Source organism: Gekko japonicus, unplaced genomic scaffold (assembly GCF_001447785.1).
Source record: "Gekko japonicus isolate JY-2015 unplaced genomic scaffold, Gekko_japonicus_V1.1 scaffold6, whole genome shotgun sequence".
NCBI classification, from domain to species: domain Eukaryota; kingdom Metazoa; phylum Chordata; class Lepidosauria; order Squamata; family Gekkonidae; genus Gekko; species Gekko japonicus.
Window position 1 is genome coordinate 3,653,471 of NW_015166417.1, and position 15,196 is coordinate 3,668,666.

A 15,196-nucleotide genomic window follows, 5' to 3' on the forward strand; every position below is an offset into this window, starting at 1 on the left:
CCCTTGGCAGTCTCCCATCTCGGCACTAGTCATGGCTGGCCTTGCTTAGCTTCCAAGATCTGTGAAGACTAGGCTGGCCCAGGTCATCCAGGTCAGAGCCGTTTGGGCCATAGTTAGATTCCTGTGGGTAGCCGTGTTGGTCTGAAGAGGTGTGCGTGCACACGAAAGCTTATGCCTCGAGTAAAACCAGGTTGGTCTTAAAGGTGCCCCTGGACTCAGACTTTGTCCTGGAGCATAGTAAGTTTAATTAGAAAGGTAAAGGTTCCCTTGCTCGAAAGCCAGTCGAATCCAACTCATCTCCGTTTCAAAGCCGAAGAGCCAGCGCTGTCCGAAGACGTTTCCGTGGTCATGTGGCCGGCATGACTAAACACCAAGGCACATGGAACGCTGTGACCTTCCCACTGAAGTGGTACCTATTTATCTACTTGCAATTTCTTGCTTTCGAACTGCTAGGTTGGCAGGAGCTGGAACTAGAGACGGGAGCATCATGCGGCACCCGGGTCTCGAACTGCTGAACTACTGACCTTTCACAGCCTGTTAATTAGACCAGGGTTTTACATTACATTTGAACAACAGAGCCAATGTTAGGAAAAGATGGTGGGAAGTTTCTACCATTTCTCCTTGCGCTGCCCCTAAGCAGACAAGGAAAGCACATGATCTCTCAATTTCCTTTGCATGGAGGGGGGAGGGCCAAATGTTGCAAATGAATGAGATTGCTACCTGGATTGTTTCCTGGGTAGGGCTACGTTGAAACAGCAGAATGGGTGTAGCATTGCTGCCCAGATTGCCCCTTCTACACAAGAACCAAAGGATTCTGGAAGCCAGCTCTCTGCCTTGGCTCGTGGCCTGCTTCCACATGGAGGATCTGCTCCACCCCAGTTTTGAAATTGTAGTGTGTGGGCAGGGGCGGGGGGGATTCAGCACATTCACACTATGACTTCATCCTCGCTTTCCACAATTCCCCCTCCTTGTCTCCTAAATTTCTAGAACCAGAAACTTCAAAGTCAAAACAAAAATGTCGGTAAGGGTGTGTGCGTTTCTGGACCTCCCCACCCACACATTCGTTCCCATCCCCCCTCTCTGTTCCTTCATGCCTGCCAGCCTCCTAGCACTGATGCCGTAGGGCTTTCTCCTGGCTTTAAAAGAATGGTATGTGGCAGGGGTCATTTCGTAGAAAAAGAGCTGCAGGAGCTCATTAGCATAACTTATTAGCATATGCCACACCCCCTGACATCATCAGAGGTGTGCACCAGCCCCTCTGACAGGCAGAAGCACCTGGGATCCATTCTTTCCCCCCTCTCCCTTCCCTTCGCCTCCAAGTCTGGCGAAGGAAAAGGGGAGGGGGAGGATCTCAGACGCTTCTGCCTGACAGAGGTGCTGGCATGCCCACAGCCAGCCTGGGTGAATTATAGAATTATATAGAGTGGGAAGGGACCTCCAGGGTCATCTAGTCCAACCCCCTGCACAATGCAGGAAATTCACCAATACCCCCCCACACACCCCAGTGACCCCTGTTCCATGCCCAGAATATGATAAAAAACCCCTCCAGGATCACTGGGGGCCAAACTGGCTTGGAGAAAAATTGCTTCCTGGCCCCAAAGTGGTGATTAGCATTTCCCTGGGCATGTAAGAAAGGGTCACAAGAACTAAGCACTGATGCAAACCTTCCTGCTCTACCTCTCGTGATTTGCCTAAGTTCACACAATCAGCATGATCCTTTGAAAGTTGAAAGCATGATATAAATGCAAAGGACTATTTGTAAGATTATCTGTAAGACACAAGACCAGGACGCATCTCACTTCTGGCAATCACTTGGAGAGACCCTATCACTCAGCTTCCATTGCCCCACACACACCCCACACTGGAATAAGAACATAATATCAGACCATAGCACATTGCAATAAAGTCCCTACAACTGTATACAGAAATACTGAGCTTCCCTACCATTTGCCACAACTAGCCCACCACACAACCAGGATCAAGACTCCTAAGTGGACCAACAGACAGGCATACACTCGTTTGAGAAACTGAGTATTACATTACAACACCTCTGGAACATTACAGATCAGTAGAGGCAGCACTGCACAGTGGTCAGAGTTGCAGATTGATGTGGGGAGACCCAGGTTTGTATTCTCACTCTGCTGGCTGAGTGACCCCGGGCCAAATCTCCCCTTCTCTACCTAACCTACCCCACAGGGTTGTTGTGAGGATGAAATGGAGACTCATGGGCAGGGTCCCCAGCTTCCCTGGCAGGAACACTATGTTAAGAAATCTCTCACAATTATGCAGCCATAGCAGGCAGGAGGAAAGGAGGGTGGGGCTCAAGTGCTCATTACTTGTGGAGGTGAGGCTCAATGTCTCCAGCTGCTCTGCCACCTTCCCTTCCCTTGGTTTACTCGGGGACCCCGAGCAAGCCGGCTGCTGGAGGGAAGGAGAGGCAGTTTAAGCCACCTTCTCTTCCCTTCGCTTGCTCAGGATCCCCGCGGCTGCAGAGAGCCCGAGCAAGCCGGCTGCTGGAGGGATGTTCCCTCCATTCGGCCCCCTTTCAGGCTGCTGGGGGGGGATTCAGATTCTCTGATCTGAATCGGCTTTCCGCAGTTCGGCCCCATTATATCCTATGGGCCATTGAAGTCAATGGCGAAAACATAGGGTATATTCTGGGGGCTGGAGGGGGTTTGAGGGAGAGGCTACAAAATAGCAGGGTAGCTGCTGGAGCCTCTCCCCAAGATACCCTCCATGTTTCAGGAACATTGAACCCGGGGGTCCAATTCTACAGGCCCCCAAACAGGTTGCCCCCATCCCCTCCATTGTTCTCTATGGTGGGAAAAAAAGAACAGCGACAGTGGCCATAACTTTTTAAAGAGCCCCTCCCGAGAGCTGGGAGAGCCAGAATGACCTCTCGCAGAATGACATGCGAGAGGTGGAATTTGCCCCTACGAGTCCAAGGCCACCACCCCGGGGCTCAGGGAGTCAAGGGAACGTTTTGCCCTGCCCCTCCCCCATGTGCAGGCGTTGCAGCTGCCGCCGAGAACAGCAACGGCAGCCATAACTTTTTAAAGAGCCCCCCCGAGAGCTGGGGGAGCCAGAATGACCTCTCGCGGGAGAGGTGGAGTTTGCCCCTACGAGTCCAAGGCCACCACCCCGGGGCTCAGGGAGACAGGGGAACGTTTCACCTCCTCCCCACCGTGTCCCAACTGATGGCTGGTGGGAGTAGGGGGTGGGACTTATGTGCCCGCCCCCTGGGCTCCTGACTGGCGGAGCGGTGCTCTGGTGCGCTCCAGCAGAAACTGAGGCCTGGTAGGCAATGTTCCCTCTAAGCTGTGGAGTCTTGTGAGCAACAATTCTACTTTGTGAGCTAGTCGCATTAAAGTTGTGAGCAAGCAATTTGGCTACTGCAAAAATTAGTTTGGTCTGGAGCCATCTTTCCTGAGCTAAGACAAATATGTGTGAGCCAGAGGCTAAAAACCTGTGAGCTAGCCCACACTAACTCAGCTTAGAGGGAACACTGCTGGTAGGTATATCTCCATAGAGGTATTGTGATGTACTGCAAATCTGTTTTATAGTCTGTTGGGAAAGCCCTCTGGTGGTGTGGATGGAAATGGCAGTTATGAAGTGGTTTATTGTATGTATATTCTTTCTCTTATCATATTGTTTTCTACTTTTATAATTCCATTTGCTGTATTGTTAATGGTATGTCATGTTATACCGGGGTGGGTTGCATCATTTTCTAATTTTGTTATCTCAATGTTGCATTATCTTATGCATGTATCTTACACTGTCTGATTGCATTGCCTTATACAGTATAAATAGCAGTCTGAATAGCCCAGACTATCTCAAGTGTCTTAGAGTTTGGAGGCAAAGCAGGGGTAGCCATGGTCAGCACTTGGGTGGGAGACCACCAAGTTAGTCCAGGGTTGCTATTAGGGATGCCAGCCTCCAGGTGGGACCTGGGGATCCCCTGGAATTACAGCTCATTTCCAGACTACAGAGATCAGTTGTCCTGCCAAAAACGGATGCTTTGGAGGGTGGACTCTGTGGCATTGCACCCCACTGAGGTCCCTGTCCCCCCCGGGCTCCATTCCCAAATCACCAGGAGTTTCCCAACCTGGAGCTGGCAGCAACCCTATCCCCCCCCCCCATCCTCTGCTGGTGGCCACAGGGGACCTGGCAATTCTAGCTGTTCTGTAGAGGCAGCTGATGGCAAACCCACCTCTGAACATCTCTTGCCTTGAAAGCCCTACGAGGTCCCCATAAGTTGGTTGCAAAAAAACGGATGCTTTGGAGGGTGGACTCTGTGGCATTGCACCCCACTGAGGTCCCTGTCCCCCCCGGGCTCCATTCCCAAATCACCAGGAGTTTCCCAACCTGGAGCTGGCAGCAACCCTATCCCCCCCCCCCATCCTCTGCTGGTGGCCACAGGGGACCTGGCAATTCTAGCTGTTCTGTAGAGGCAGCTGATGGCAAACCCACCTCTGAACATCTCTTGCCTTGAAAGCCCTACGAGGTCCCCATAAGTTGGTTGCAACTTGACGGCACTTAATTATTATTATACTATATAATCTACCTTGAGTCTCTGTGAGAAAGGCAGGACACACACACACACACAGCTTCTTTTTTAGGATTAGCATTGAGAAGAGAATTTGCAAAATGCACATAGAGGGTTGGGTTTTTTGTTTTTGTTTTTAAAAATGAAAGCTTGTAGAGGAGCTTCACACATCCCTTTTCTCGAACTCTAACAGTTTTCCGTTGCCTCAGGCTTTAGGCATGGAAAACCACCCACCAGCTGCAGAGCTTATGTTGCAATCCTTGGTGCCATTCCTCAAACCACCAGACAATGACAGCGGTCAGGATTTCCGCATCATCCTTTTGTAAAGACATGGAGCGTAACACCCAGCAGACGGAAACAGCCAGTGGCCTGTGGGGAAGAGCTTAGACTTCCTCAGCTCCCTGTTCATCAAACCACTAGAACGTACTTTCCCATCTGGTGGTCACGGGAATTCATTTCTCCCTGTGAGAGGCAGCAAAAAGGGGACACAGAATGGCCCGTGTGGGCCTTTGCACTGGTGCCTCACTGCAGTTGAGTGTAAGGCTCCATTCGAACATCACACAAGCCCATGCTTTCATGCAACTACCTGTTAACAATTAAAACACTCTCATGTTATTTGGCCTTGAAGGAGGCCCAGCACAAGATAACACGCAGGGGCAGCTATCCTGGCTCCTGGCCTCGAGGCTGGACTACTTGGGGCTCTATGTCTATGAACACCAACACAACCATATGATTCACACATTACAGATCCCACAGGTTAGGTGTGGGGTAAGAGTCAGGCATGAGCTGTGGGTTCTCCTTAGTTCCCACACGGTTTGATTTGGGACTGTGGGAGGGTTTTTTAAAAACATTTAATTTATATACCGCTTCTTCCCGAGGGCTCAGAGCGGTTTACATAGACATTTAAATCACCGAACTAGAGCCACAGTGCAAGGGGAGGGGTGAAAGCCTACCAGGCACCTAAGCAGCAGTGATCTTCCTCTGTGGGTCTGGTGGGGAGCCGTGTTGGTCCAGTGGAGCCTTTAAGACCAACAAAGTTTTATTCAAGGTGAACTTCTGTGTGAAAGCTCACCTTGAATATAACTTTGTTGGTCTTAAAGGTGCCACTGGACTCAAACTTCATTCTCCTGTAGGAAGGTTCTGGGAACGCGGTGGCTCAAGTGGTTAAGATGCTGAACTGAAGACTGGAAGGTCGGTAGTCCAGCAGTTCGAGACCCAAGTGTGCCGCATGACGGAGTGAGCTCCCGCCTCTGGTCCCAGCTCCTGCCAACCTAGCAGTTCGAAAGCAAGAAATTGCAAGTAGATAAATAGGTACCGCTTCAGTGGGAAGGTAACAGTGTTCCATGCGCCTCGGCATCTAGTCATGCCGGCCACATGACCACGGAAACATCTTTGGACAGTGCTGGCTCTTTGGCTTGGAAACGGAGATGAGCACCACACCCCTAGAGTCGGATTCAACTGGCTTTCGAGCAAGGGAAATCTTTACCTTTACCTAGGAAGATTCTACCATGTGATATTTTGTGATTGTTACTGAAAAGACACAGGTGGAAATAAACTACAAGTGCTCAAATGTGCTTTTGGCATGTTTTCTGTGGCTGTAAAAAATGGTCTGGCTCAGTCTAAAACTCCAGGGCATTTCTTGGCTGTGCTGTCAGAGATCCTTGTATTAGAAGCCATAGAATGGTCTGGGAAGAAGCCACAAGACGGCATTGCCACATGGCTACAGCAATGTGTGGTTTTGCGGCTCCCCACTTCCTTGAGCGGCAGCTTGTTACAGGGGGGAAAAGAAGCAGAAGGAGACTATCCAAATTGTTGTGGAAAATCAATCTATTATAGAAATCCACTCAAGGGTACTGAACATTAAAGATATAAAAATACATATAGAGTATTTTCTCCAGTTGTCATGAAAAATGACATATTCAGTCCTGACACCACCATAACCAGCAATTCTGTATTGTATCATTTGTTGTTGTAAGTCTGTCTCTTAAAAATAATTGCTGGCATAATAATAGTGTCATTTGAATAACATTGTATAAATAATAATTATAATTTAATTGTTCCATTTTGTTGAACTCCATTTCCATAGCAGAGGGAGATCATCAAATATGTCTATTAAAAAAAATCCTCCTAGAATTACATTAAAAACACTTTTTGTTGTTTAATTTAAAAAAGTTTCCCATTTGGGAAAGGGCTCTGGAGGCCTTTCCCACCCTTATTCAAAAGATATTCTTGAAATATTTAGCAAAGGAAGAGATCAAGAACAATCATTTACCAGGGGGATAACATCCCTTCACTTGATATAGCTCACAGAAACAGAAATCAATGTTCCCTCTAAGCTGTGGAGTCTTGTGAGCAAAAATTCTGCTTTGTGAACTACTGGCATTAAAGTTGTGAGTGAGCAATTTGGCTACTGCAGAAATTAGCGTGCTCTGGAGCCCTCCTTCCTGAGCTAAGACAAAAATGTGTGAGCCGGAGGCTAGCTCACACTAACTCAGCTTAGAGGGAACAGTGATCCCAGTGAGGTGAATTTGCCACCGTACAGACATCTGCATTCAGCAGTACAACCTGAGGGGCTCCAGACCCACTCTTCCTCCAGGGTCTGCAGCCCACCCTCACATGAGGGCATAGAGTTGTCCAATATTGAGTCAGATCTCGGGTGGCCAATCTCCAGGTAGTGGCTGGAGATCTCCTCAGATTACATCTGAACTCCAGGCAACAGAAATCAGATCCCCTGGAGGAAATGGCTGCTTTGGAAGGTGGACTCTACGGCATTATACCCCACTGAAGTCCCTCCCCTCCCTCAAACCCATTCCTCCTTAGGCTCCACCCCCCAAATCACCAGGAATTTCCCAACCCAGAGCTGGCAACCATAGTCAGACCATTACGGTTGCCAATATCCTGGGGGTACCTGGAGATCTCCAGATGACCAAGATCAATTTCCCTGGAGAAAACGGCTGCTTTGGAGGGTGGACTCTATGGCATTGTACCCTGCTGAGGTCCCTCCCCTCCCCAAACCCCACCTTCCCCAGGCTCCACCCCCGAAATCTCTGGGCGTTTCCCAACCCAGAGCTGGCAACCCTGCCACTGATGTATCAGGGTTAGTATTCCCTGCTCTGAGTGGCAGCTCTTCAGATCTCAGACAAAGGTCTTTCTTATCACCTAGTACCTGATCTTTTTAGACTGAGATACCGGGAATTGAACCCGGGACACTTAGCACACAAGGCTGGTGCTTGACCACTAGGCCACAGCTACTCCACTTTAAGGACTAAGGTTAAGATTAGAACCTGGGCTCTGACTGGCAGTGCCAGGGATTGAACTTCCCCCCCCCAAAAAAATACTAGAACTTGAGGGCATCCAATGAAACTGATGGGCCGTAGATTCAGGACGGACAAAAGAAAAGCCTTCTTTACACAGAGAGTGATTAAAATGTGGAATTCACTGCCAGAGGATGTAGTGATGGCCACCTGAATAAGCAGCTTTACAAGGGGATTAGATAGATTCATGGAGGATAGGTCTTATCAGTGGCCATGGTGACTGAGGGGAACCTCCACATTCAGAGGCCCTAAACCTCTGAATCCCAGAGCCAGGAGGCAACATCAGGGGAAGGCCTTGGCTCCTATGCCCTGCTGTTGGCCCTTCAGAGGCACTGGTTGGCCACTGTGTGATACAGAATGCTGGACTAGATGGACTATTGGTCTCATCCAGCAGGACTCCTCCTATGTTCTTATCTTCACAGCATGAATCAAAACAGACAGCTTCCTGCAGCCTTCTTATGCCTCCCCTTGGTTTTTAAATAAGCATCATGTCAATCAGCATGCCAAGAGTTTAAATACGATCCACTGGGAAGTTCTTCCGCACAGGAGTCCATTAAAAGGAATGAGTGTCGTGCCGATGCATGATGCATTCTGTGCCAGCTATTTGGCAGGGCATTTGCATCCTGTATCAATCACCATCCCTTCTTCTGTTCAACATCATCATTCTTCGAGCATTCTGTTGTTCATGATCTGTGAACTGGAGTGAAACTGGTTTAACCCTATTGACTTCAATAAGTCTACACCCAAGTCCCCCAGTCTGGGGAAAGAGCCTCCTACTGTAAAGGTATTTCTCAACAGGCCACCTCTCTGGCTACAGAACCCCTTGGCCTCTTTACAGGCAATTGGAGCAGCAGCAGCAAAGACCAAGAAAGGCTGCCAAATCCAGCCCACTGCCATCTACGCACGAAGAGAAACGCAGCTGTGCTTTCAGTAGCGTGAGAGTTCCCAGGCTTCCATGCCGGAGGGTGGCTACACGCAGGGCCGGGGTGGAGCAGGAAACCGATTTATAGGGTTGCCAGCTCCTGTTTGGGAGATTCCTGGAGATTTGGGGGTGGAGTCTGTTGAGGGCAAAGTTTAAGGAGGGGAGAGACCTTAGCGGAGATGTGATGCCATAGAGCCCACCTTCCAAAGCAGTCATTTTCTCCAGGGGAACTGATCTCTGTAGATTGACGGTCAGTGGCAACTCCAGGAGATCTCCAGACCTCACCTGGGTTGCCAGGTCTGATGAGCGTACGGGCAGGGGAGGGAGGGGGACTTTCTGGGAGTGGAGGGGTGGAGTGTCGTGATGTGCTGATGTCATGCAGAAGTGACATCATCATGTTGGTAATACTCTGTGTTTTGGGCATAAGTCTATGGTAAGATTGTCCTCAAACCATGGAGTTTTGTCCTAAACCCAGAGTGCCGCTTCCGCATGACATCAGCATGTCACGTTTGGGGGTGGGATTCCTCCCCAATGGCCAGCTGGCTGGCAGTAGGCAGGAGCCTGGAAAAAAGGGGGGTTCCCCCACCCCCAACTGGTGAATGGCATCCCTACTTCCAGGTTACGATAGATCTCCAGATGATCAAACCCCACCCTCCCCAGGCTCCACCCCCAAATCTCCAGGAATTTGCCAACCCGGAGCTGGCAACCCTACCTGGAAGTTGGCAACCCTACTGAAGGGAGGGTGCCCACAGCAATGTCTCCCGTATCTCCAGGTTGGGGAAGACCCCATTCCAGGTGTCAGCTGAGATCTGCCAGGGTTCATTCTGCCACACATAAGGATTGACACGTCATTTAGTCTGATGAAAACTAAACGGTTGCAGCTAAGTTTGGTTGTGGATACAGGGCCTGGTTTTGTTTCATGGTTTTGTTTATATGTCAATTATCTTTGCTTTGGCATCTGTTTGTATTCAGGACTATGATTCTGTATTGATGATGTTGCTTTTAATAAAAATTATTAAAATAAAATAAAAAAGCTTGCTGGAATTGCTTCCTGGATTGGCATCAGCCTGTATTTATTCAGTGATACAATATACACAATTACCGCAAAAAGTGCATACAAATAACAAAAATTGTTAGAATCAATAGACTCTTGTTGGTAACTTCAAGCTGTTTTAATCTTTCTGTTTTTCAGGGACGCCATCAATATTCAAAGACGACGTCAAGACAACGGAGACACAGACGAACTTCCCCGGAGTTTTACCGCTCGTTTTGATACACTCTTTATCAACGCAACGGTTCAACTCTGCATCCGTACAATATCTGATACCGGACTCTCTTCAGTTCCACATAACTTCAAGAGCTCTTGACAAAAGTACTTCTACAAATGGACAGCAAGTCTGTCCTTCCTCTGTCTTCACTGTATTTATTCAGTGAGCTGACAAATGCATTCTGCACGTGCTCAGAAGTGCTTAGTTCTTCATATTTACTTCTGATATTCCATGACTGAGCTACAGCACTGGAAACAGCCTAATATACGGATGAGTCCTGGCTCCAAGTAAGCGGTCTGGTAGGCACTGGAGTCTTCAAAGGCTACTTTTAATGACTAGTCAGGAGGCCATGACAGAACTGCCTGCAATAATGGCTTGGTATGTAACAATGGAGACAGACAGATTTTCTTCCTCTCCCAAAGTATTAGAACAAGAACTGCCCAATGAAGCTGGGAAGTCTCACACAACATAAAACTTCTGGGATGTGTGGCTGCAGGATGTGTTGGCGGTGGCTCCATCTGATTTATTTAGCTATCTATACCCCACTTTTCTCCCCAATAGGGACCCAGGGTGGCTCACAACATCCATCTTGCCTCCTCCATTTTACCATCACAACGACAACCCTGTGAGGTAGGCTAGGCTCAGAGTGTGTGACTGACTGGCCCAAGGTCACTCAGCAAACTTCCATGGCAGGAGAGTGGGGGTCCAAACCTGGGTCTTTCGGATCCTAGGTCAACACTTTAACCACCACACCATGTTGGTTTGATAGGAGGATTAGATAAATTGGTTGATAACATTTGTGCACACAACTATGGATTATGATAGCTAAATGGAACATGCATGTTTAGAGACAGTGAAGTCTAAATACCGGGGGGGGGGGTGCCCAGGGGAGAGGTGTTGCCTTCATGCCCTTCTGCTGGGTTTCCTGGAGGCATCTAGTGGACCTCTGTTGGAAACAAGACACTGTGCTAGGTGGGTGTTTCTATAGATCCAGCAAAGCTTATCCAACATGACTGAGAGCCAGTTTGGTGTAGTGGTTAAGTGTGCGGACTCTAATCTGGGAGAACTGGGTTTGATTCCCCACTCCTCCACTTGCACCTGCTGATGTGACCTTGGGTGACCATAGTTCTGATAAGAGCTGTTCTTGAAAAAAGAGCAGTCTCTGTCAGAGTTCTCTCAGCCCCACCCACCTCACAGGGTGTCTGTTGTGGGGAGGTTGTAAGCCACTCTGAGACGCCGAGCGTCTAACTCTCAAAAGGTATGGGCTGTGGCTCGGTGGTAGATCATCTGCCTTGCATACAGAAGTTTCTAAATTTAATCTCCGATTAAGAGGAACATGTAGTGGGTCATGCAAAAGATTTCTACCTGAGACCCTGGAGAGCAGTTGCCTGCCACTCAGAGTGGCCTGACTCACTTGTTGCTCAGCAGAAGAGAGAGAGAGAACCAGAGAGTGTCTGCAGGATGGGGGGGGGGGTGTTTCTGGACTTCAGGATTCCTCTTCTGTGGAAGAAGGACTTGCAAAGACAAGTGGATGTACTTCCTAACAAGCATGCACCAAATAATGACAGATAAGTGTGGTGGTGGAAAGTCCTATCAAGCCACAAGACTCGCAACCAATTTATGGTGACTCTGTAGAGTTTTCTCAGGAAGAAATGAACCGAGGTAGTTTCCTGTTTTTTCTACCTCTGCACAGCAACCCTGGACATTTATTTATTAAACTTTTGAATCGCCCACCCAGCAAGCCGGCTCTGGGCGATTTACAATATTATGGAGATTAACAATACAAATAATATGTAATCAAGATTACTGACAATAAACAAAAAGTTAAAGCCTATCAAGATGGCAAGAAAGTAGCCCTCCTTTGCTGGCTATACCACTATTCCAGGGCAGGGCAGAGTATGTAGGGGCCACAGAAGATAAGAGAGAGGGTGCCAGTCTTGACCTCCCATTGCTGCCCTCAACCAAAAGCTGGGCGGAACATCTCTGCCTTGCAGGCCCTGCAGAACTGCATCAGATCTCACAGGGCCCTGGTGGTATTAGGCAGAGAGCTCCACCAGGTAGGGGCCAGGACTGAGAAGGCCCCGTCCCTAGTCGAGGACAGCCAGACTTCCCAAGGGCCAGGGTTCACCAGCAACTTGTTATTAGCTGACTTTTTTGGTGGTCTCCCATCCAAGTACTAACCAGGGCCAGCCCGGCATAGCTTCTGAGATCTGACTAGATTGGAATATAGATTGGACCATTCAGGTCAGGGCTGTGTAAGTTTAGAAGAAGCAGAAGCAGAAGAAGAAGAGGAGGAGGAGAGGAGATTGGATTTATACCCCGCCCTTCACTACCCAAAGGAGTCTCAGAGTGGCTTACAAACTCCTTTCCCTTCCCCTCCCCACAACAGACACCCTGTGAGGTAGGTGGGGCTGAGAGAGCTCTTGACAGAAACTGCTCTTTTTTCAAGAACAGCTCTTATCAGAACTATGGCTTGCCCAAGGTCGTCCAGCCATGTGCAAGTGGAGGAGTGGGGAATCAAACCCGGTTCTCCCAGATTAGAGTCCACATACTTAACCAGTACACCAAACTAGACAGGTCCAGATACCTAGATAAGTCTAGATGTCTACTAACTGGCCAGTTTTCCACCAGCATGATTAGGTTTTCTCCCTTCTCACCAGCTGCTGGATTAGGGATCCCCCCCCTTCCTATATAATAGAGGCTATAGGTCAAAGTCCAGTTTTGAATTCTTTACTTATTTATTGTTTCCTCCATGACTGGAGTAACTCAGAAGACTTCATCTTTAGGTCCACTCTAATTTCACCCTAAGGCATGCTGAGCCATTCCAAATGAGAGACATAAGGAGGGTGGGTGCATCATGGTTCCCTGCCTTGTATTTCCCACCCCTTTCTTCATCCTCTCTGCTTGGCTCAGAACAGAAGATCGGCCACAATGGAAGAACCACACGTTGGGCATCCAGATACTCTCAGAAGACCCACAAGCAGAGCATGGAAGCCAATCCCCAACCCCCTATGTGTTGCAGATGGTTATTGCCACTGAATGTGGAGGTCACTGTGGCTAACAGCCATTGATGGACCTACCTTCCATACATCTTTTAAGCTTTATTACCCAAGTCAATACATGTTGGGCCCCTAGTGTGCAAAGTCATGTTTAGAGTCAGACTGTGTCACTAGGGCAATTGTTTTGAGATTGAACGGTCTAGTGTGTACCTGAGTCCCACATTACAGCTAAGGAGAGAGAGGGGGAAAAGACACACAGAGAGACTCTTAAACAAATAGTCTTTATTCCCCTAACAGGATACAAAGATAGAAAAATGAAATGCAAGAGAAGAGCAAAAACATAAAATGGCATTGCAACACCATAACACAGTTCTAGTAATGCCGCCCTTGGTAATTGCCTAATTGAAGACTGAATGGGGAATCTAAGGGGAAATAAAAGGATGAAAGGAAAAACATATGTTGCCTTGCTGAAGTCCAACACCAAACCCGAGCTGGGGATCCAAAGCATGGGATGAAGGTCCAGGAACGGAAGGAGGGAGTTGGAGTTTCAGCAAGGAGGGGGAAAGCCTGGGAAATAAGCCAACTGCAGAGCTGGGGGAGGCACAGAACCTACTATAAAGTTGGGGGGAACTCCTGAGTCTTTATAGGTTTGGGAGGATGATGTGCAAGAGGGTCACATCTAGGTGGAGTGACTGAATTATTGGTATAGTGGACTATCTCAGGCCTGACAAAGACTGGGCAACAGCTTGACCAGAGGCTGACTCACCCTCCTTTATTAGTTAGCTCCCAATCAGTGTGATTGGCCCTGGGGTGTGTGTGGAGTTTTTGGCCCAAGCTATTTACAAACAAACAAACAAAAACAACCCCCCCCCCAACAATGCTCTCTCTATGTTGTGGAGTCTTCTGAGCAAAAATGCTACTTGGTGAGCTACCGGCATTAAAGTTGTGAGTGAGCGATTTGGCTACTGCATACATTAGTTTGCTCTGGAGCCCTCCTTCCTGAGCTGAGACAAACATGTGTGAGCCGGAGGCTAAAAAACTGTGAGCTAGCCCACACTAACTCAGCTTAGAGGGGACACTGCCCACCAATAATAAAAAGGCAATTATGAAGGCAGAATGCCAGCAGGGGGTTGGAGGCTGTCAAGTGTATTGCATTGAGTGTAACATGTATGACTATCTGCCAACTGGACAGAAGTCGTGGGTGTGAGCTCAGTGCAAGGAGCTCCTGGTTCTCAGGGAACGAGTTAGCACCCTCGAGGCCAAGGCGGCTGACCTGGAGAAGTAGAGATGGATAAAACCCTTGGGGGCTTGCTAGGTGTGTCCCACTCGGAGAATGGCAGCCCCACTGCTGTCAGGGAGCATGAAGGTCAAGGGGAAACAGGGCCCCATGCTGATGATAAGGGGAATGTGCCCTCAGAAGGCTGTGTCCTCCAGAGGCTGAGAACAAAGAGACCTTGAATCAATCAACCTCCTTTGTGGAGGAGCATTCCACCAGGTGAACGTCTCCCCTGCGGGAGTGTCCAGGGGGATTCCTGGTAGTTCAGGGGCCACTCCTTTGATATCAGCTGAATTATTTTACCCAGGTCCCTGGCAACTAAATCAGAGGATGATTTGGGTGGACAAATAGAGGAATCCCTCAGGGGGGTGGGATCATTTCCAACACTCTCTACTGTCAGCTTTGCAAGAAATACACTTTGTGGGTATGCACTGCCTGTGGATGGGTGTGTGTGAGGCTGGGCTCTACCCCGGGGGGGGGGGCACCTCTTGCCAGACTAATCTTTTCCAAGAGATGGCCATCCTGCTGACAGAAGGACCCCGAAGTCTCCAGCATTGTTGGGTCGCTACTATAGGCAATCTCCGAAGAACCCTCTGCACGGGCTCAACCTACTGGGAAGTTCTTCTGCCTACGGCTCCTCAAAAGGAGCAGGGATGCTTTTGCACAGCACCTGGTCCTCTTAAGGGGTTCTGCAGAAACAGAACCTTCCAGTGGATTGTGCCCATCCTGAACTATGAACCATTGCTATAGGGGATAGCTTGGTGTGGGTTTTTTTTTTTTTTTTTTAAATGAAGGGCATTATGATTGCCAGGATGGCCAGGGGGGAAATGGGCAGATGAAGCTTTTCATGGCATGGAGGTAAATAAATCAC